The sequence below is a fragment of the Anomaloglossus baeobatrachus genome, chromosome 4, assembly GCF_048569485.1.
Source record: "Anomaloglossus baeobatrachus isolate aAnoBae1 chromosome 4, aAnoBae1.hap1, whole genome shotgun sequence".
Lineage (NCBI taxonomy): Eukaryota > Metazoa > Chordata > Amphibia > Anura > Aromobatidae > Anomaloglossus > Anomaloglossus baeobatrachus.
The window spans coordinates 2,150,412-2,171,639 of record NC_134356.1 but is presented as its reverse complement, the minus strand read 5'-3'; the positions used below and the strand labels follow the sequence as shown (position 1 = coordinate 2,171,639).

Below are 21,228 nucleotides of genomic sequence, written 5' to 3'. Positions count from 1 at the left end.
TAGCTGTTCTGTTTTGTCACAAGTCAGCTTATGGGATCACCAGTGAGGTCCTCTGAATTAGGCCTCTTCAGACCTAATCAAGATCGAGCGCTCGGAGAAAAAGACCTGCATTCAAGTGGGCATGATCAATTTTCTGTTTATTTAGCTAAGGTACAGTTTATTTATACCATTTACAGATCAATGTGATATTGCAAAAAAAAAGCTTCTAGCTGGACTTTACAAGTTGCTCATATGACCTTTAAGTTTTAGCAAAACAAAAATGTAGAGTCATGCATATGAGATAAGAAGAAGATAAGAAGAACATTTAGAGACAATAATAATCCTTGAGCTTGTCTCTAATTCCGAAGGCTCCATGATTATTATGAACTACCATCAGATATACTTACTAATGAAATAAAATATCTTTAATAAAGAAATAGAGAAACTATTTAACCCTTCTATATCACTAGCAAACACTGAGTGAACTTAGTGGCATCCTAAACGTGGCTATTGGACTTCTGTATAGTCCCAGTAGTGCACAGATATTTGCAGCACGTCTGGCTGCATTGCACACTCAAACTCATTATAACTAAGCCATTATACTAGCAATTTATGCTGCCAGTTTAAGGGCCGTAGTTGCATTGTCAGGGATATTTATTTTTTATTATTCTGCTGTTAATAAAGCTAGACCACCGCTGCAATCTACACCACCTCTCAATTTTTACTACCACATTTTCAGTGCACAATCTTGTTGCAATCAACATGAGTGGCAAAATGACAGATGCTGGTGGAAAGGGGAAGAGGCGTGGTGGAAAAGGAAAAAAAGGGTTTGTCCGTGGGGAAGGTGGCAAAGCTCCATTATCATCTGCTGAAGATAGACCATCTACCAGCAAAAGTAAGATGTCTACTACTTACCGTGGACAATCTGATGTGCTCACTTTTTTACGGACATGAACAACAGGAACAAAGGTAGATGATGGCCAAAAAAGGAAAATGCTTGAATGGATCTCAAGTGGTCCAACAAGTGCCCTCTCAGCCACTTCAAGTACCGCATCCAAAAAACACCAGTCCTCTGAGTTGTCATCCCAATCAAACTTGCTTTCTCCCAGCTCTGAAGTCTCCATCAGCCCTGCACAGTATGGTGGAACTGAGATGGCTGAGTCTGCAGAGCTGTTCAGTCACACTATAGCCTGGGAATCAGAGGTCTGCTCCCAAGCTACAGTGAGTACAGACCAGGAAATGGTCTGCAGTGATGCCCAGAACCTTTGTGACTCTGATTCAGGCCGTGAGGACCAAGTTTCTGAGCAGAATGTTGACCCTTTGTCACAAACTGTAACACCTGTGGTTATAGACAATGAGGAACATACTGATGACGATGAGACGCAGATACCAGATTGGGATGACAACTTAAATATTCGGTCAGGGCAAGAAGAGGCTCGGTCTGAGGGGGAGGGGAGTGCAAACACAACAATTGATGATGAAGTTCTAGATCCCACCTACTGTCAACCCCCAGTCAGGCACTCGAGGAGGTCAACAGAGGCGGTGGAGGAGGATGCAACCGACGACGAAGTTACCTTGCGCCTTCCTGGACAGAGTCGAAGCACTGGTAGCACGTCTACAACTGCATCATCAGCCACCACTCTGCCTCTGAGCACTAGTCGGGGGGGCTCAGCAGGTCGCATGCCCTCTAAGCCTTGCCTAGCCTGGTCCTTTTTTGACATAGAAAAAGATCGCCCAAATTATGTGATGTGTAAAATTTGTCGTGATTCTGTTAGTAGAGGTCAAAACCTCAGCAGTTTGACAACTTCTTCCATGAATCGTCACATGAATAAATATCATATGTCCCAGTGGGAAGCTCACCGTGCTGCAATGCGGCCTAGCGGAGCGAACCATCCACGGCCTGCCCCTTCCAGTGCATCCACACGCTCTTCATCTTCTAGGACTGTGGGGACAGCTGTCACACCTGGTTTTCCACGCACAACTTCCACCACTGTAACCGCAACAGGCAGTTTGCTTGGTAGGTCGTCAGTTGGTTTGGAAGGGGAAACAAGTGAGTGTGTACAGCTCTCTCAGACATCGATAGCACCAACGTTGGATGAAGGCAACATCATGTCTCCGCCTGCACTTTCCTCACAAACCTGCATTTTTCCAGGGACACCCTACTCAACACCGTCTACACACAGCAGCCAGATCTCTGTGCCTCAGATCTGGTCAAATAAAAGGCCATTTCCTGCGACCCATGACAAAGCTAAGAGGTTGACTCTATCCCTCTGTAAGCTCTTGGCTACCGAAATGCTGCCTTTCCGCCTAGTGGACACACAGGATTTTAGAGACCTTATGTCTGTCGCTGTGCCCCAGTACCAGATGCCAAGTCGCCACTACTTCTCTAAGAAAGGTGTGCCCGCGCTACACCAGCATGTCGCACACAACATCACCACTTCCTTGAGAAACTCTGTGTGTGAACAGGTGCATTTCACCACAGATACTTGGACCAGTAAGCATGGATAGGGACGTTACATGTCGCTGACTGGGCACTGGGTAACTATGGTGATAGATGGTGAAGGGTCTGCTGCACAAGTCTTGCTGTCCCCACGACTTGTGTGTCAATCCTCTGTCTGTCCAAGTTCCGCCACTGCTTCTGCCTCCTCCACCTCATCTGGGTCCTCCACCTCCGCCCCAAGCCTGCCTGGTCAGGCCACCAGCGTTCTCACTGCGCAGAAGGAATCACGCACCCCTCATTACTATGCTGGCAGCAGAGCGCAACGGCATCAGGCGGTCTTTAGCTTGACATGTCTTGGTAATAGGAGTCACACAGCTGAGGAGTTGTGGTCAGCTCTGCGGTCCGAGTTTAATAAATGGTTGTCTCCACTCAACCTGCAGCCTGGTAAGGCCGTGTGCGACAATGCTGCAAACCTGGGTGCGGCCCTTCGCCTGGGCAAGGTGACACACGTGCCTTGTATGGCTCACGTGTTGAACCTTGTTGTCCAGCAATTTGTAACACACTATCCCGGCCTAGATTGCCTTCTGACCAGGGCACGAAAACTGTCTGCTCACTTCCGCCGTTCAACCGCCGCAGCTGAGCGACTTGCATCGCTCCAGAAGTCTTTCGGCCTCCCGGTTCATCGCCTGAAATGCGATGTGGCGACACGCTGGAATTCGACTCTCCACATGTTACAGCGACTGTGGCAGCACCTCCGAGCCCTGGTGCAATACGTCATGACGTATAGCCCGGGCCAACGAGATGCAGAGGTGGGGCAGATCACCCTGATGGAGTGGTCTCAGATCAAGGACCTATGCACCCTTCTGCAAAGTTTCGACATGGCGACGAATATGTTTAGCGCTGACAATGCCATTATCAGCATGACAATTCCAGTCATTTACATGCTGGAGCACTCGCTAAACACTATTCGGAGTCAGGGGGTGGGACAACAGGAAGGTGAGGAACTACAGGAGAATTCATATGCGCAAGGGACAACAACATCACCAAGGTCCAGACGTTCATCATCACCAACGCAGCAGGCATGGGACCATGGGGGACAGGGATCAACAAGGGCGCATAGTAGCAGGCGAAATGTTGAGGAAGGTGCAGGAGAACATGAAGAAATGGAGGACGAACTGTCCATGGACATGGAAGACTCAGCGGATGAGGGAGACCTTGGTCAAATTTCAGTTGAAAGAGGTTGGGGGGAGATGTCAGAGGAAGAAAGAACAGGTAGCACCTCTATGCCACAAACACAGCGTGGACTTGGTCCGCATGGCTGCGCAAGACACATGAGCGCCTTCTTGTTGCACTACCTCCAACATGACCCTCGTATTGTCAAAATTAGAAGTGATGATGACTACTGGATTGCCACACTATTAGATCCCTGGTACAAGTCCAAATTTTGTGACATAATTCCAGCCATAGAAAGGGACGCACGTATGCAGGAGTATCAGCAGAAGCTGTTACTCGATCTTAGCTCGGCTTTTCCACCAAACAACCGTGCAGCTGCAGGGAGTGAATCTCCCAGTTGTAACTTGACAAACATGGGATGGTCTCGTCATCTTCAACAGTCTACCCGTACCAGTAGCACCGTATCTGGTGCTGGTAACAGCAATTTTATTGAATCTTTTCATAATTTTTTTAGACCCTCCTTTGCAAGGCCACCAGAGACAACAAGTCTGACACATAGTCAACGGCTGGAGAGGATGATACAGGAGTATCTCCAAATGAACATCGATGCCATGACTTTGCAAATGGAGCCTTGCTCATTTTGGGCTTCAAATCTAGAAAAATGGCCAGAGCTCTCCAGTTACGCCTTGGAGATTTTGTCGTGTCCAGCTGCCAGCGTTGTCTCTGAACGTGTCTTCAGTGCTGCTGGGTGTGTGCTGACAGATAAGCGCACGCGTCTGTCCAGTGACAATGTGGACAGACTAACGTTCATCAAAATGAACAAGTCATGGATCCACCAGGAATTTACTACCCCTGTGTCATCCTGGGGAGAGTAAATGCTTGTGGATTTTGAATGTGCTTGATGCAAATCTACCTGTGAAGTGTACAACTAGGGCACAAGTGCTGCCACTGAATGGGTGGGTGTTTGTGGGGCACAATTTTTGGAAAAAAAGGGAGACTCTGCTTGGAGTAACCCTTGCTTGCTGTGTTTTTTAAAAATGATCCAAGATGAACAGAGCTGAGATCAGGAAAGACTTTGCTACCTACCCCGGTGCCATCCTGGGGACGGTTAAGTATGGTGTATTTTTGAATGTGCTTGATGCAAATCTAACTGCGAAGTGTACAACTGGGGCACAAGTGCTGCCACTGAAGGGGTGTCTGTGTGGCCCAATTTTTGGAAAAAAGGGAGACTCGGCTTGGAGTCACCTTGCGGTGTTTTACATGATTTTAGAAGGGCATGCCATGCCTATATCTGTCTCTCGTCCTCTTTTTCCTCGTAACGCTGTTTTGTTTTCACATGAGAATTTGTCCTTGTCACTTTCCCATGTGTTTGTGTTGTGTTGTGAGTTGTTTGTCACCTTTTGGACACCTTTGAGGGTGTTTTCTAGGTGTTTTTATGTGTTTGTGATTGCTTGCCATTGTTTCCTATGCAGTTCGAGTTCAGTTCGTCGAACGTTCGACGAACCGAACTCGAACGGGAGCTCCGTTCAGCGAACCGACCTCGAGCCGAACCGCGACCGGTTCGCTCATCTCTACTCAGGGGCAGCGCTCAATTTGATGGATTTTGGGTTTGCTAGGGATTGTGGTTTCCCCATGGTTCCTTTGCAAGCTCCTATTCCTTTAAGGGGCATTGATGCTACCCCTTTGGCAGAAAATAAACCCCAATTTTGGACCCAGGTGCCTATGAGAGTTGCACCAGCGCATCAGGAAACTTGTACAGTTTTAGTATTGCATAATCTACAGGATACCTTGGTACTGGGATTTCCGTGGTTGCAGAGCCATAATCCAGTTCTTGACTGGAGATCCTTGTCGGTAGCTAGTTGGGGTTGTCAAGGTTTGCATCAGGACCTTTCCGTGTCCATCTTGTCTGATTTCCGTGATGTTTTTAATGACCAGGAATCTGATTCTCTGCCCCCGCACCGGGACTGTGACTGTGCCATTGAGCTAGTGCCGGGTTGTAAATTTCCCAAGGGGCGGATTTTCAACTTGTCTGTGCCCGAACATGATGCCATGCGGTCATACATCAGGGAATCATTGGAGAAGGGGCACATTCGGCCCTCATCTTCTCCTTTGGGTGCCGGCTTCTTCTTTGTTGCTAAGAAAGATGGTTCGTTGAGGCCTTGTATTGATTACCGTCTTCTTAATAAAATTACGGTCAAATATCAGTACCCTTTGCCTCTGATGTCTGATCTTTTCTCTAGAGTGAAGAGTGCCAAATGGTTTACGAAACTGGATCTCAAGGGTGCGTATAATCTCATCCGTATTAAGGAGGGTGATGAATGGAAGACTGCTTTTAATACTCCTGAGGGGCATTTTGAGTACCTAGTGATGCCTTTTGGGCTCACTAATGCCCCCTCCATCTTCCAGGCCTTCATGAATGATATTTTTCGGGACCTCATTGGTAAATTTTTGATTGTGTATTTGGATGACATCTTGATTTTTTCTGATGATTGGGACTCTCATGTTGGACAAGTACGGGCTGTTTTTCAGATACTTAAGGATCATGCATTGTACGTTAAGGGGTCAAAGTGTCTCTTTGGGGTGCAAAGGATTTCCTTTTTGGGCTTCATCTTGTCTCCCTCCGCTATCGAAATGGACCCGGTTAAGGTTCAGGCTATTTACGATTGGGTGCAACCGACTTCTCTAAAATCCCTGCAGCAGTTTTTGGGGTTTGCTAATTTTTACCGTAAATTTATAGCCAATTTTTCTGCCATTGTCAAGCCTCTGACAGATTTGACAAAGCAGGGAGCTGATGCTGTGCATTGGACCCCAGAGGCGATTGTCGACTTCCAGGAGCTTAAAAGGCGATTCACTTCTGCCCCAGTCCTGCAGCAACCTGATGTTTCTCTCCCATTTCAAGTTGAGATCGATGCCTCAGAGATCGGAGCTGGAGCTGTTCTGTCTCAACGAGACGCTACTTCGGATAAACTTAAGCCCTGTGCCTTTTTCTCTCGGAGGTTTGCTCCTTCTGAACGGAATTATGATGTGGGGAACCGGGAATTATTGGCTATGAAGTGGGCATTTGAAGAGTGGAGGCATTGGTTGGAGGGGGCTAGGCATCAAGTTGTGGTGCTTACGGACCACAAGAATCTTACCTATCTGGAATCGGCCAAGAGATTGAATCCTCAGCAGGCCAGGTGGGCTTTGTTTTTTACCCGGTTTAATTTTGTGGTCTCTTTTTTTGCCGGGCACCAAGAATGTTAAGGCCGATGCCCTTTCCAGGAGTGTCTGTGCTGACTCTTTGGAGGTGGTCAAGCCGTCTACTATCCTGAATGATGGTGTCGTTTTCTCGGCCATTTCGCCTGATCTGCGGTTGGCACTGGCGGAATTTCAGGGGGATAAACCTGAGAGATGTCCTACAGGGAAACTGTTTGTCCCAGACCTATGGAGAGACCGAGTTGTCTCTGAGGTTCATTGCTCTGTTTTGGTGGGTCATCCTGGCATTTTTGGTACTCGGGATCTTGTGAGACGCTCTTTTTGGTGGCCTTCCCTGTCCCGGGATGTCCGTCATTTTGTGCAGTCTTGTGGAGTTTGTTCTAGGTCCAAGCCCTGTTGTTCACTTTCTAGTGGGCTATTATTGCCTTTGCCAGTACCTAAGAAACCTTGGACGCACATCTCTATGGATTTTATTTCAGAGCTTCCCGTCTCTCAGAAAATGACTTTGATTTGGGTGATCTGTGATAGATTCTCCAAGATGGTCCACTTGGTTCCCCTATCTAAGTTGCCGTCTTCATCAGAGTTGGTGCCTTTGTTTTTCCAACATGTTGCTCGTTTGCATGGTATTCCCGAAAACATTGTTTCTGACAGAGGGGTGCAGTTTGTATCCAGGTTTTTGAGGATTTTTTGCTCCAAATTGGGTGTTCAGCTGTCTTTCTCCTCAGCGTTTCATCCTCAGACCAACGGTCAGACTGAAAGGGCTAACCAGACCCTGGAGACCTATTTACGGTGTTTTGTTTCTGCGGATCAGGATGACTGGGTTTCGTTTCTGCCTTTGGCTGAATTTGCCCTTAACAATAGAGCTAGCTCTACCACATTGGTATCCCCCTTTTTCTGCAATTTTGGGTATCACCCCAGGTTCCTCTCGGGGCAGCTTGAGGCGTCTGACTGTCCAGGGGTGGATTCGGTGGTAAACAGAATGCAGCAGATTTGGGGGCAGGTAGTGGATAAATTGTTTCCGTCCCAAGAAACTGCCTAAAAGTTTGCCAACCGGCGTCGGACTGTTGGTCCCCGGTTTAAAGTCGGGGACATGGTATGGTTGTCCTCTAAAAATATTCCTATGAGAGTTCCATCTCCTAAATTTAAGCCCAGATTTATTGGACCTTATAAGATTTCGGAGATTTTCAACCCTGTATCTTTCCGTTTGACTCTGCCTGCGTCATTTAAGATTCACAATGTCTTCCATAAGTCCTTGTTGAGGAAACATGTGGAGCCAACAGTTCCTGCAGCAGCGCCTCCTGACCCTGTTTTGGTACAAGGGGATCTGGAGTATGAGGTTGAAAAAATTCTGGATTCCCGTCGCAGTAGGCATCAGCTTCAGTACCTTGTGAAATGGAAGGGTTATGGGCAGGAGGATAACTCTTGGGTTGTGGCTTCTGACATTCATGCGGACAGGTTGGTTCGCACCTTCCATGATGCTCATCCTGAGTGACCCGGTGGCGTTGGTGAGGGTTCGGTGACCCCTCCTCAAGGGGGAGTACTGTTGTGAATGTAAGTTATGCTTTGGCTGCTGGGAGGCTCCCTCTTGTGGCCAGGAATGGTTTGGACATAGACCAGGTGTGTTGAGCAATGGGCGTTTCTATTGCTAACTCTCTGCTTATTTAAATCCTGGTCTGATAGCAGGCTATGCCAGATGTCAGTTGTTCTTTGTTCACCAGCCTGCTTCATTCTGCTCCACACCACATCTACCTCAGATAAGTTTTGCTCTTTATTTGTTGTTTGGTTCTTTTACTCTTATCTGAGTTTGTCATTTGCTGTGGATGTTTTCAGTTTATTTGCATGCAGGGATCTTCCCTTTCAGTTTGCTTAGCTGGGAAACTCCCTGCAGTTATGTTTGGAGTATAGCTCCTTTAAGTCCATGTGTTTGTGGCTTTTTGAATTTGTAATGATTCTTGTTTTCTGTTCATTGGTATGACAAGAGCGCCTGGTATAGGACGGAGTGCAGATCGTGCGATCTGATGGCCTTTTTGTACTATCAGGAATTTGGAATTTTGCAGGGTTTTTTCTCTGGCCACCATCAGCCCCTTTCCTGTCCTTTCCTATTTTAGTCACTGGGGGCCTCACCTTTTGCTAATCCTATCATCTATCTGTGTATTGTGTTTTCCTATATCACCGCAGTCTTTGAATGTGGGGGGCTTGCTATTCTTTATCTATTTTCTGAGGCAGAGAGTTATTCATCTTTCCTTCCTTTAGGATAGCTAGTTCTCCGGCTGGGTTCGCGGTGCACAGGATGTTAGTTCACCCCTCGGCTACTTCTAGTGTTGATGGTTAGTAAGGGGATGGCGGCCAGATTAGTTGCCAATGCTCTTGTCACCTTTTACCAATGATTTGTGGTGGTCTTCCATGGTTCCGGATCATAACACTGGACGTAGTAGAATCACAGAAGAAAAAGCCAGCTCCATGGAATAAATGAAAACCTTTACCATTACCAATAGGTAATGTAGATAAAATCCAAGATCCACCAGATACACGATGATGGCCATGCTAGCTGTTTTCACCTCTGTTATCGTGCTCATCATTTGAATTGAAAAGACTTTTTAATGCACATTTGGATCTTGGATTTTATCTACATTACCAATAAAAGGTTTTCATTTATTCTGTGGTGCTGGATTTTTTCTTCTGTAACTGTCCTTTATCCCAGAGGTACGCCAGATGGTGGTGAAGTCTTGACCGCTAGCATAGCCCTAAATCCTCACTAGCCCTGGTATAATACCCCTCACTCTCAACCCAGGAGAGGGCCGGGACTGGAGGGGTAAATCCCACACAGAAGACAAACAGGGAGAAACCAAAACTCAAACTCACAGCAAACACTCACAGAGGTATAGCCAATATGTGCTCACGAGGAAAAAAAGAAAAGGGAGGAAACAATCAATAAGGGGATTTCCACAACATACCAGATATCATACAGTAGCTCACCAGAAGCTGGATCACCATGCACCAAGACTGGAATCGCATAAACTATTATCGGCGTGGAAGAGCAAGTACCATCTTTAAAGGGGCAGAGGCAGCCTTGATAGGCCTCCAGAAACCCATAACCCTAGCAGCAATCCACAGACCAGTAGGAATTAACTCCTGCTAGACCAACCACCAGTAAACTCACAACTGGTCGACTCCTGGTTCTAACTGAGCATCTCAAAGAGCACCAGATGGCGTGTCAGATTCTGCTGTGTGAACAGAGTCAGAAGGCACCATGAGACCTGGTAAGTTTAGAGCCAAACACTGTGTGGCTAGAATAAACAGTAAGACACTAAGGAGGAAAGCAAGAGAAGTAAGGCAGCATCAAAAGAACAACAAGGTTTAACACCACAACTGCTCACAGCAACAATGCACAACAGCCACCAGTAAGTCTGGATCAAACCACGTCACCAGACCAGTATAGACTAGCTATAGCTGGCATGAATGGAAGTGTCCAGCCAGCATATTAAGGAGATTAACAAAGCAGCCCAGCAGAGATTAACTCTTGCTAGCCTGCCTTTCAACTACAAGTCTGTGGGTCGACCCCCAAGTCTTCCTGCACTGATCACAGACATCAGAGAAGTCAGCAGGCAGAGTGACAGAATATGGAGTTTCCACAGATCCTTGTGCCGCCATGACAGTCGGCGATACTTGCAAAAACCTCCTTGTGACAGGTTCAGATGCCATGATGATGTTTGACATCCACAGCTCCTCTCTGTAGACTTACATCTCCTCCGCTCTCCTGCAGCAAATCTCAACATGGGAGTGTTATTAAAATGCCTCTACATAAAAATTTCTGTCTACATAGTTACATAGTTACTAAGGTTGAAAAAAGACCTAGGTCCATCTAGTTCAACCTCCCTCCACCAGTTCTACACCTGGTCACCAAGTCATTTATAACCAACAATGTTTTGTGTACTGAGGAAATCATCCAGCCCTTTTTTAAAAGCTGTTATAGTGTCTGCCATTATTACCTCTTGTGGTAGGGCATTCCACAGTCTGACTGCTCTAACTGTAAAGAACCCTTTCTTATTTAGCTGCCAGAATCCCTTTTCTTCCACTCGCAGTGAGTGCCCCCTGGTCCTTAGTATTGTCTTTGGAAGAAATAAGTCATGTGCCATCCTTTATATTGACCACACATGTATTTATACATATAAATGTGATCTCCTCTGAGACGTCTTTTTTCTAAGCTAAACATATCTAAAGGGGGCTTTACACGCTACGACATCGCTAATGCGAACTCGTTGGGGTCACGTATTTGGTGACGCACATCCGGCCGCATTAGCGATGCCGTTGCGTGTGACACCGATGAGCGATTTTGCATCGTTGCAAAAACATGCAAAATCGCTCATCGGTGACATGGGGGTCCATTCTCAAAAATCGTTACTGCAGCAGTAACGAGGTTGTTCCTCGTTCCTGCGGCAGCACACATTGCTCCGTGTGACGCCGCAGGAACGAGGAAGCTCTCCTTACCTGCCTCCCAGCCACAATGCGGAAGGAAGGAGGTGGGCGGGATGTTACGTCCCGCTCATCTCCGCCCCTCTGCTTCTATTGGGCGGCCGCTCAGTGACGTCGCTGTGACGCCGCACGGACCGCCCCCTTAGAAAGGAGGCGGTTCGACGGCCACAGCGACGTGGCCGGGCAGGTTAGTATGTGTGACGGGTCCGGGCGATGTTGTGCGCCACGGGCAGCGATTTGCCCGTGTCTCGCAACAGATGGGGGCGGGTAGCCACACTAGCAATATCGGGACCGATATCGCAGTGTGTAAAGCCCGCTTAACTTTTTCAACCTGTCATCATATGGGAGACCTTCCATCCCTTGTAGTAGTCTAGTTGCCGCCTTTGAACTGACTCTAACTTCTGAATATCCTTTTTAAAATGTGGAGCCCAAAACTGGATCCCATATTCCAGATGTGGCCTCTACAGTGTGCCCTAATTAAGCCTCCCTTATGGTATATGGCCTCCACACTGTCCTCTTTCCATATTGTGCCCTATTTCACACTCTCCCCCCCTCATTTACAGTTCTTACACAGCCCCTCATTTATCATCCTGACATTGCCTCTTACAGTCATATGAAAAAGTTTGGGCACCCCTATTAATGTTAACCTTTTTTCTTTATAACAATTTGGGTTTTTGCAGCAGCTATTTCAGTTTTATATATCTAATAACTGATGTAATAACTAATATTTCTGGATTGAAATGAGGTTTAACAAAATGTGCAATCAGCATTTAAACAAAAATTTGACCGGTACAAAAGTATGGCCACCCTTATCAATTTCTTGATTTGAATACTACTAATTTTTACTGACTTACTGAAGCACTAAATTTGTTTTGTAACCTCATTGGGCTTTGACCTTCATAGGCAGGTGTATCCAATCATGAGAAAAGGTATTTAAGGTGGCCACTTGCAAGTTGTTCTATGTGAATCTCCTATGAAGTGTGCCATCATGGGCTCCTCAAAACAACTCTCAAATGATCTGAAAACAAAGACTATTCAACATAGTTGTTCAGGGGAAGGTACAAAAAGTTGTCTCAGAGATTTAACCTGTCAGTTTCCACTGTGAGGAACATAGTAAGGAAATAGAAGAACACAGGTACAGTTCTTGTTAAGCCCAGAAGTGGCAGGCCAAGAAAAATATCAGAAAGGCAGAGAAGAAGAATGGTGAGAACAGTCAAGGACAATCCACAGACCACCTCCAAAGACCTGCAGCTTCATCTTGCTGCAGATGGTGTCAATGTGCATCAGTCAACAATACAGCGCACGTTGCACAAGGAGAAGCTGTATGGGAGAGTGATGCGAAAGAAGCCGTTTCTGCAAGCACGCCACAAACAGAGTCACCTGAGGTATGCAAAAGCACATTTGGACAAGCCAGTTACATTTTGGAAGAAGGTCCTGTGGACTGATGAAACAAAGATTGAGTTGTTTGGTCATACAAAAAGACGTTATGCATGGAGGCAAAAAAACACAGCATTCCAAGAAAAGCACTTGCTACCCACAGTAAAATTTGGTGGAGGTTCCATCATGCTTTGGGGCTGTGTGGCCAATGCCGACACCGGGAATCTTGTTAAAGTTGAGGGTCGCATGGATTCAACTCAGTATCAGCAGATTCTTGACAATAATGTGCAAGAATCAGTGACGAAGTTGAAGTTACACAGGGGATGGATATTTCAGCAAGAAAATAATCCAAAACACCGCTCCAAATCTACTCAGGCATTCATGCAGAGGAACAATTACAATGTTCTGGAATGGCCATCCCAGTCCACAGACCTGAATATCATTGAAAATCTGTGGGATGATGTGAAGCGGCTGTCCATGCTCGGCGACCATCAAACTTAACTGAACTGGAATTGTTTTGTAAACAATAATGGTCAAATCTACCTTCATCCAGGATCCAGGAACTCATTAAAAGCTACAGGAAGCGACTAGAGGCTGTGATTTTTGCAAAAGGAGGATCTACAAAATGTTAATGTCACTTTTATGCTGAGGTGCCCATACTTTTGCACCTGTCAAATTTTGTTTAAATGCAGATTGCACATTTTCTATAAGTACAATAAACCTCATTTCAATCCAGAAACATTACTGAGTCCATCAGTTATTAGATATATGAAACTGAAATAGCTGTTGCAAAAAGCCAAATTGTTATAAAGGAAAAAGGTTAACATTACTAGGGGTGCCAAAACGTTTTCATATGACAGTATATATTGTATCCTCACATGCCTCTTTGATGGTCCTCATTTAGTGGCTTTATCCAGACTCCTTGTCCTTCACGGACACTGTCTCAATATTGAATAGCAGTGGGTGCTCGATGGAGTGATTAACTGATATTATTGTGTCATTCGGTGTCCCATGTATGCGCAGTCTCCGGCAGGGTGCGTGCGCAGTCTCCGGCAGGGTGCATGTGCAGTCTCCGGCAGGGTGCATGTGCAGTCTCCGGCAGGGTGCATGTGCAGTCTCAGGCAGGGTGCATGCACAGTTTCCGGCAGGGTGCATGCGCAGTCTCCAGCCTGCATTCTGCTGGAGTTACTGGCGCAGCACTGGGCTGATTACAGCTCCTCTTGTGTCCCAGGCGGCGCTCCCCATAATTGTATTATGGAGAGAAATATAACTGAGTGCAGGAAGGGTGTAATGGCTGCAGGACAAGCGCAGAGATGGATCAGCGGTGTCAGCTACTCACTGCGTCCCATGTGTCAGTGTGCTGCATACCTGGGGCCAGAGAAAAATACAGGCAGTCCTTAAGTAGGTACTTACCCTGCCTACCCCTCGTCCCAGCTCTGATGAGCCCTAGCCCACTCTTTCAAAGACTAGAGGACATATGGTACTACTAATAAATGGGTGTATGAGAAGAGGTCCAATCCCGGAATTTAGTAATAAGGTTTTTGGCTCATTTAAAGTAATGAACAGATCAGTTCTATATAATTTTTTTTCTCTGAAGATCCACAAAGTCAAATTATAATACTGTATAATAGTTGGTACCTGAGACCGTCTTCAGAAAACTGATATATGGCCAAAAATACAATTAGACTTAAAGAAAAATAAGTCCACATTACAAGTTAATACTAACTTGGTATACAGTGACCATGAAGGCCCTAGTCTAGATTATGAACGTAGTCTATGAGTAGCTATATCCATTATATAAGAAATGCTCTGAACTCAATGCCGGATTACCAGATTAGGAGATGTGCACACATTGAGTATTTTGTTGCTAGCATTTCTGAACCAAATCTGCATCTTGATATGGTTTCAGTGTGTTTATCTGCTAGGACATGCTGTGAACTCACCTTAGGTGAACGCAATGAACTTAGTTGAGCTAAGTTCACTGAGTTCATTGAGTTCATTGGAGGTGAGGTCACTGAGTTCATTGGAGGTGAGGTCACAGAGTTCATCGGAGGGGAGGTCACTAAGTTCTTTGAGTAAACCTGAGGTCAGGTTACCTGAGGCCACAGCTGGGGTACCATGGGAACCCCAGCTGTGATTCAAGTGAACTCACTGACGTCACCACTCTCTCAGCCATGGCTCCGACAGTGTGATTGTGACATTGCAGTGATCAGTCACATTTTCTAATGTTACCACACACTACGACCTCAGATGTAGCAGAGCCTGGATCATGGTGGGATGTCATGTGGATTAGGGTTAAATTGGAGGAACAGAGTGTTTTTTTTGTTTTTTGTTTTGTTTTTTTTAAAGAAAGGATTTTTCTCAGTGTGTTGTATTTATTTCCTTTTACTTGCATGATTAGTAATGATATGGGGGTCTTATAATGTCATACGGGGTTTGGCTCATAACTAGCCAGAATCAGATGCTTTTCACACGACAGACTAACACTCCACACTGTGATTTCTCTGCTGCTTCTGAGTTACACAGGTAGGCTGCCTGAAGTTAAATTCTTCTGGTCTGCTGCTTACCTCTGGGATCACATGTTGTGGGAGACCTATCACAGTCATTCCCCAACTTTTTAAGGTGGAAGAATCTGTCTTCCCATGTCGACGATTGCTTTTGCTACACCGGTCTGTGTACTGCTGTATCTCAGTACTTGTAGTGATTGTAATGCTTGTGCGTGGAGCTGTTGTGGAGTTCTCTCGTCATCTCGTTGTTTCCTCCCTGTTCTTATTTTCCTCCTTATTGTTGTCTAATACTTCTGAGTGAGCCTGCTGTGTGAACGAGTTTTGGTTTCCCCTGTTTGTCCATATCTGTGGGTTTTACAACTTCTGTCCTGACCCTCCCCTGGAGTGAGGGAGAGTGTATTAGATCAGGACTTTACAAGAGCAGAGCTAGGAAGGCGGCCCAGACATCATCACAATCAGACATATCTCTGGGTCAAGAACAGCTAGAGCCCCCCCTAGCCTGATGGCCAGTTTAGGAGCCCGGGTCTCTGGTTATCCCATCACACCCAGTGACACATAGACATTTCCCCATTACGAACCTCAGACTAGTAATCACAAATTATAGTTGTCATTAACTCCTTATATTACCATGACAAGGCTCCAATCTGCAAAGCTGATCTGCAACAGCAATCAAAGAAAGCTGGAGCCAAATTGATGAAGAGGACTGTGTGTCACTCATTAAGTCCATGCCTCAGAGACTGCAGCTGTTATAAAAGCCCGAGGTGGTGCAACAAAATACTAGTAATGTATTGGAGCCTTCTTTTGTTTGTTTGTTTTTCATAACTCCATACTTTTTTCCTCATAATTGACATAATTGAGTGATTCTGTAATTTTCCCCCCTGTTTGGTCTTGAAAAGTAACCGTTACTGGCTGCACATTATGTTTTCATGATTTTTTAGTGTTTCTTAAAGCCAGAAAGTTGACATTTGAAATGACTTTAGTTTTGTGCCATCTGTGATCGGCTTTTTATACAAAAGTAAACATCTGAATGAACATCCTCAGAGCCCGGAGATTTCATAATTTTTGCCAGGGGTTGTATGATGGCCTACAACACAATTTTTAGAGGCCTACCTCTAAAATTCTCTGATATATGTACAAACATAACCCCATTGGTTAAATGTTTTAATCTCTTGCACTTAGTGCATAGGCTTTACCAGTCTAGGAGTTCTACTGCTTACAAATGGTAAAAATATGTTTTCGGAGGCCCTCCTTTACGTGTCTTCGAGGGTGTATCTGAGTGACCCTGTTACGGTTGCTGTGGCACTGCAGACTATGTTCGGATTTCTTGCTACTGCACATGTGCGAGCACTGGAGACTATATTCGGATTTCTTGCTACTGCACATGTGCAAGCGCTGGAGACTAAGTCCTATCTTGGAGCCATTGCACATGTGCGGGTGACATCATCGCTGACACGAGGTCACATGTCTCTGACACCTTCTAAGCTGATTGGCCGCTGGTCATGTGCTTGTGACACGTGGTCACATGTCTCTGACACCTTCTATGCCGATTGGTCGCTGGTCATGTGCTTGTGACGCTTTGCTCGGTGATAGGCCAGCGTGACGTCATTCCTGTCGTTCTGGCAGCGGATTGGCTCTGGTGTCCTCCATCTTGGATGAGGCACAAAGTCTATATAAGACCCTGACGCACGCCGCCAGGTGCTCAGTCCTCTTGGTTCATGCATGAGAGTAGACGCTCTGTGCACGTCCCTCTAGGCATCTCTCTGTCTATGCTAGGTGAGCGCTACCGGCAGGGTAGCGTTCTTGTACCTTACAGCTTCGGCTGCGGTCCGTATCCTTACATCTTAGAGGAGCAGACATAGGCAGGTGCCAGAGGCACATGGTCCAGATGGGCCTTGTGATTCTACTCGTAGGTGGACGTTGCCGCTAGGGTAACGTTCCTTATACTGCGTCTGGCAGTTGTTCGTATCCTCGCACACTAGGGGAGCGAACATAGGTAGGAGCTTTGTGCAGCTTGTGCTGCTGTCCGTCTCTTTTGCACCACTAGTGGAGCGGACCTAGGCAGGTGCCATATCTAGTGGTTCGTGTCGTCGCACACTAGTGGAGCGAACGCAGGTAGGAGCTTTGTGCGGCTTACGCTGCTGTCCGTCTCCTGGCACCACTAGAGGAACGGACCTAGGTAGGTGCCATTTCACACTCACTGCTTTTGTCTCTGTGATCATTAACAGAGACCATACCACACACCCTCCGAGTAAGGGAGGAATTGCTTTATTTCCTTAAGGCCGCTTTACACACTGCGATATCGGTCCCGATATCGCTAGTGTGGGTACCCGCCCCCATCTGTTGTGCGACACGGGCAAATCACTGCACAACATCGCCCAGACCCGTCACACATACTTACCTGCCCGGCGACGTTGCTGTGACCGGCGAACCGCCTCCTTTCTAAGGGGGCGGTTCGTTCAGCGTCACCGCGACGTCACAGCAGCGTCACTGAACCGCGGCCCAATAGAAGCGGAGGGGCGGAGATGAGCGGGACAAACATCCCGCCCACCTCCTTCCTTCCGCTTAGCGGCTGGGAGGCAGGTAAGGAGAGCTTCCTCATTCCTGCGGCGTCACACACAGCGATGTGTGCTGCCGCAGGAGCGACGAACTACATCGTTACTGCTGCAGTAACGATAATCAAGAATGGACCCCCATGTCACCGATGAGCGATTTTGCACGTTTTTGCAACGATGCAAAATCGCTCATCGGTGTCACACGCAGCAACATCGCTAATGCGGCCGGATGTGCGTCACAAATTCCGTGACCCCAACGACTCCGCATTAGCGATGTCGCAGCGTGTAAAGCCCCCTTAACTGTATGCCTCTGTGAGTTTAACAGAGGTATTGCACTCTGCACTTGTGCTACTACTATTTACAGCGGCACACTTATATACTCTTCCTCACTCATTAACCTATCCCTTTTACGTTAATGCTAAATACGGTAGTCGCTGTGACTTTAACAGTACACACCGTGATTGGCTTTAGTGTCACTGAGACGTATCAGTGTTAGTACTGCTTTCGTAGTACAAGATACCCCTTATCCTCTGCCATAGTCTGCAGCAGAGACTTTGAACGGTGGACCCTGACTGTCTGATATCCCTTTGGTTTTTATAATCAGACAGCCCCCGTAACAGACCCCTTCTGATTTTTGGCAGGTTTCCCAGTCTAGGAGTCCCACTACTTACAAATGGGGAAAAAAAAATTAGGAGGAACTCCTATACGTTTCTTCAGGGAGCAAAATACGACCACTGGTCCACCTCCTTACATTCCTCCCCTCTTTAATCATGGCTCTTCCCCACCAGTCGGCAAGCTGGAAGACACCAAAGCTTAAAGCCAAAACAGAAAAACATTGATTCTTTGCTTCTCTGGCAGGCAGGTGTTTTCTTTACTTCTCCTCCAGGTCGTCACAACCACTGTCCCACTAGATAAGGAATCCGGAACAAAGACGTCAAGTTGTTAAAAATAAGGCCCTTGGGCCAACAGTCCCCAACATGATGATCGAGAGTTGTTCGTCAACCCGACACCGACTCGGATTCTCCAATCCACCCAACAGTCCATAGGACAAGGTGGAAGTCCAGGAGGGGGAAATCTATGGGGTTTTTGGACAAAGTCCATTGTGGGGGGGATTTTAGTAAAGTCCAATGGGCATTTGGGCAAAGTCAACGCAAAAATAAATAAATAAAAGACCAGGCATATCTGGCGTTGAGGGTTCCCCAACCAGTCCCTCCGGAACAAGACTCTTCCATCTTCAACTATAGTCCCCATGGCGTCCGACTGTCCCCAACTTCTTCTTAGGAGTAGGAGCACACTCAAACTGAAATTAAGCATGGCCTTCAGGGAACAGAAGGAGAGTTAAGGGGTCACCTGTCTCCTTCAGGCTCTTTCTTTTCTGATAGGCTCATCACCTCTGGGTCTGTGGTCTCAAGAGATGCTGGCTTCAGCGTCTCTCTCACCAGCTTGATCAGCTCCTTTCTAGACATAATAAACTGAACATGAATAAAGACTCACCATGCACTTCCAGTGGGCGTAGGTTCATCTCTTCTGAGGCTGGTCCTTGATGTGCTGCTAGTCTCTATATCCAGCTGAACTGTTCTGACCTTCTGCATTTCACTAGTTACAGTGAATGTGGCCTTCTTCATCCCACCGTTATTTTGAGGTGTTTCTTATCAATTTCTTTTACAGCAATGGTGGATATCCACATAGTTTTCACTCAGCACGTCAGCAGCTTTAGATTCATTCAAGTCAAGGTCTTACTTTTTCCCATCTTGTTCTGTTTCTCTTTGTGTTGTGTCAGTATCATCTGATAGAAATGAGTGTTCTATCTTGTCACATAAATCTCTTCCACAGTCCACAACATGATGGCTTCTTTCTATGAATTATTGGACAATCACAATACTACACCAAATGTAACATGGCCCATGACGGTAATCGTAGGAGAGGGCCTCATCTTTCAATCTTTGTCCAATCCAATCCAATTTACAATCTTTTTTAAACTGTTAAAACAAATATTCTAAGCTCTACATGTCTTCCAGGGTATATTGCAACCCCTCCTTCTAATTTTTGGCAGCCCTTCACTTACTGCACAGGCTTTATGAATGTAGCAGTCCCACAACCAAACAATTTTAACACCATTTGTATGAGGACCTCCTTTAAGTCCAATACAGAGTGTATCAGACTCCCTCTTCTAATTTTTGCCAGTTTTTGCATTGTTCGCATAGGCTTTGTGAGGTTCAGAGTTTCTCCTTCATAAATTAAACAGGTGTCTGACCATGTCACACACACCACAGGCCCACGTAATGTAGAAAAATGTTAAAATTACATTTACAGGTGAATGGTTTTTTTCAACATTGAAAGCAATGGGAAAGTGCAATGGTGTCTGTGGAGACACTGGGGTCAGTGGGTGCGCTTGTCCGCTGGCCTGGCTGTCTTTAGATAGACCGCATGGACCAGAGCTCATCCCACTGACTGCCCGCACTACTTTCGCACGGACAGGGCACTGCACAGAAAACACAGGGTGAGTGAACCACACTCCGGTAAGACTTTATTGGGTCACTGACAGTCAACAGCATATCGTACATTTCCAGCAAGAAGAGAAAATGGTACAAGTGACAGTACCATTACCATTACGCTGGCCCGCCAGGGATTACAAAGTTTGTAACTTTAGGGCATCCAGGGCCACTATCCCAGCCAGCAGCACCCCGCTTTCAGCAGGTACCCACTGAGAGGAGATAGTGGAAAGCTAACCGTGTACAGCAAGATATGTAGCCAGGTGACTGGATAGTTCTCCAGGTAAATTTGTGGGCTTATTGTTGGGCAGTGGAGAAGTTCTGCAATTCTCCAGCTCGATCCAAGGGCCTTAGGCTGACGTCCTATAGAATGACACACAATGACAAGAGCAGTCCCTTTTATATATCTCAATTCCCTTTTAGGGCACTGTGTCCCAAAGGATTAGGGGGAAGACAATCATGGCTGCCCCCTTATAGGTTCGCTGATTCAATTAGACTGCATAATTATTCTTCAAATGCGACATTTCACAAATTAACATACAGAAAGAGGCACCGAACAGTCTGACACAAAACAATGGTCAATGTCTCCTGAACCACTGAGCACAGAAACAATACTTCTAGTGTAATTAAGAATAGTTCCCCCTGCACAAGTGGTCAGATACTGAGTTATCAAAGTGTCTGCATGGAGTGGGACCGAAGTCAGCATCTTCCAGGTGGAGTGGAACCAATCTCAGTATCTTCCAGGTGGAGTGGAATTGGTGCCGGTGTCTTCCAGGGGGAGTGGGAGCGGTTGGCAGTGGCGTCTGCATGGAGCGGGATCGGTCTCAGTGTCTTTCAGGTAGAGTGGGAACGGTTGGCAGTGGTGTATGCATGGAGCGGGATAGGTCTGAGTGTCTTCCAGGTAGAGTGGGAACAGTTGGCAGTGGTGTCTGCATGGAGAAGGATCGGTCTCAGTGTCTTCCAGGTAGAATGGGAGCAGTTGGCAGTGGTGTCTGCATGGAGCAGGATCGGTCTGAGTGTCTTCCAGGTAGAGTGGGAGC

At 46.5% G+C, this 21,228-nt stretch overlaps 1 protein-coding gene across 3 annotated transcripts in view; it reads left to right on the top strand.

Annotated features, from left to right (window-relative positions):
* The window catches only part of PTPRO (protein tyrosine phosphatase receptor type O), a 468,010-nt gene that overhangs the window by 240,942 nt on the left and 205,840 nt on the right, over positions 1-21,228 (top strand). The gene's annotated exons all lie outside the window — the stretch shown is intronic.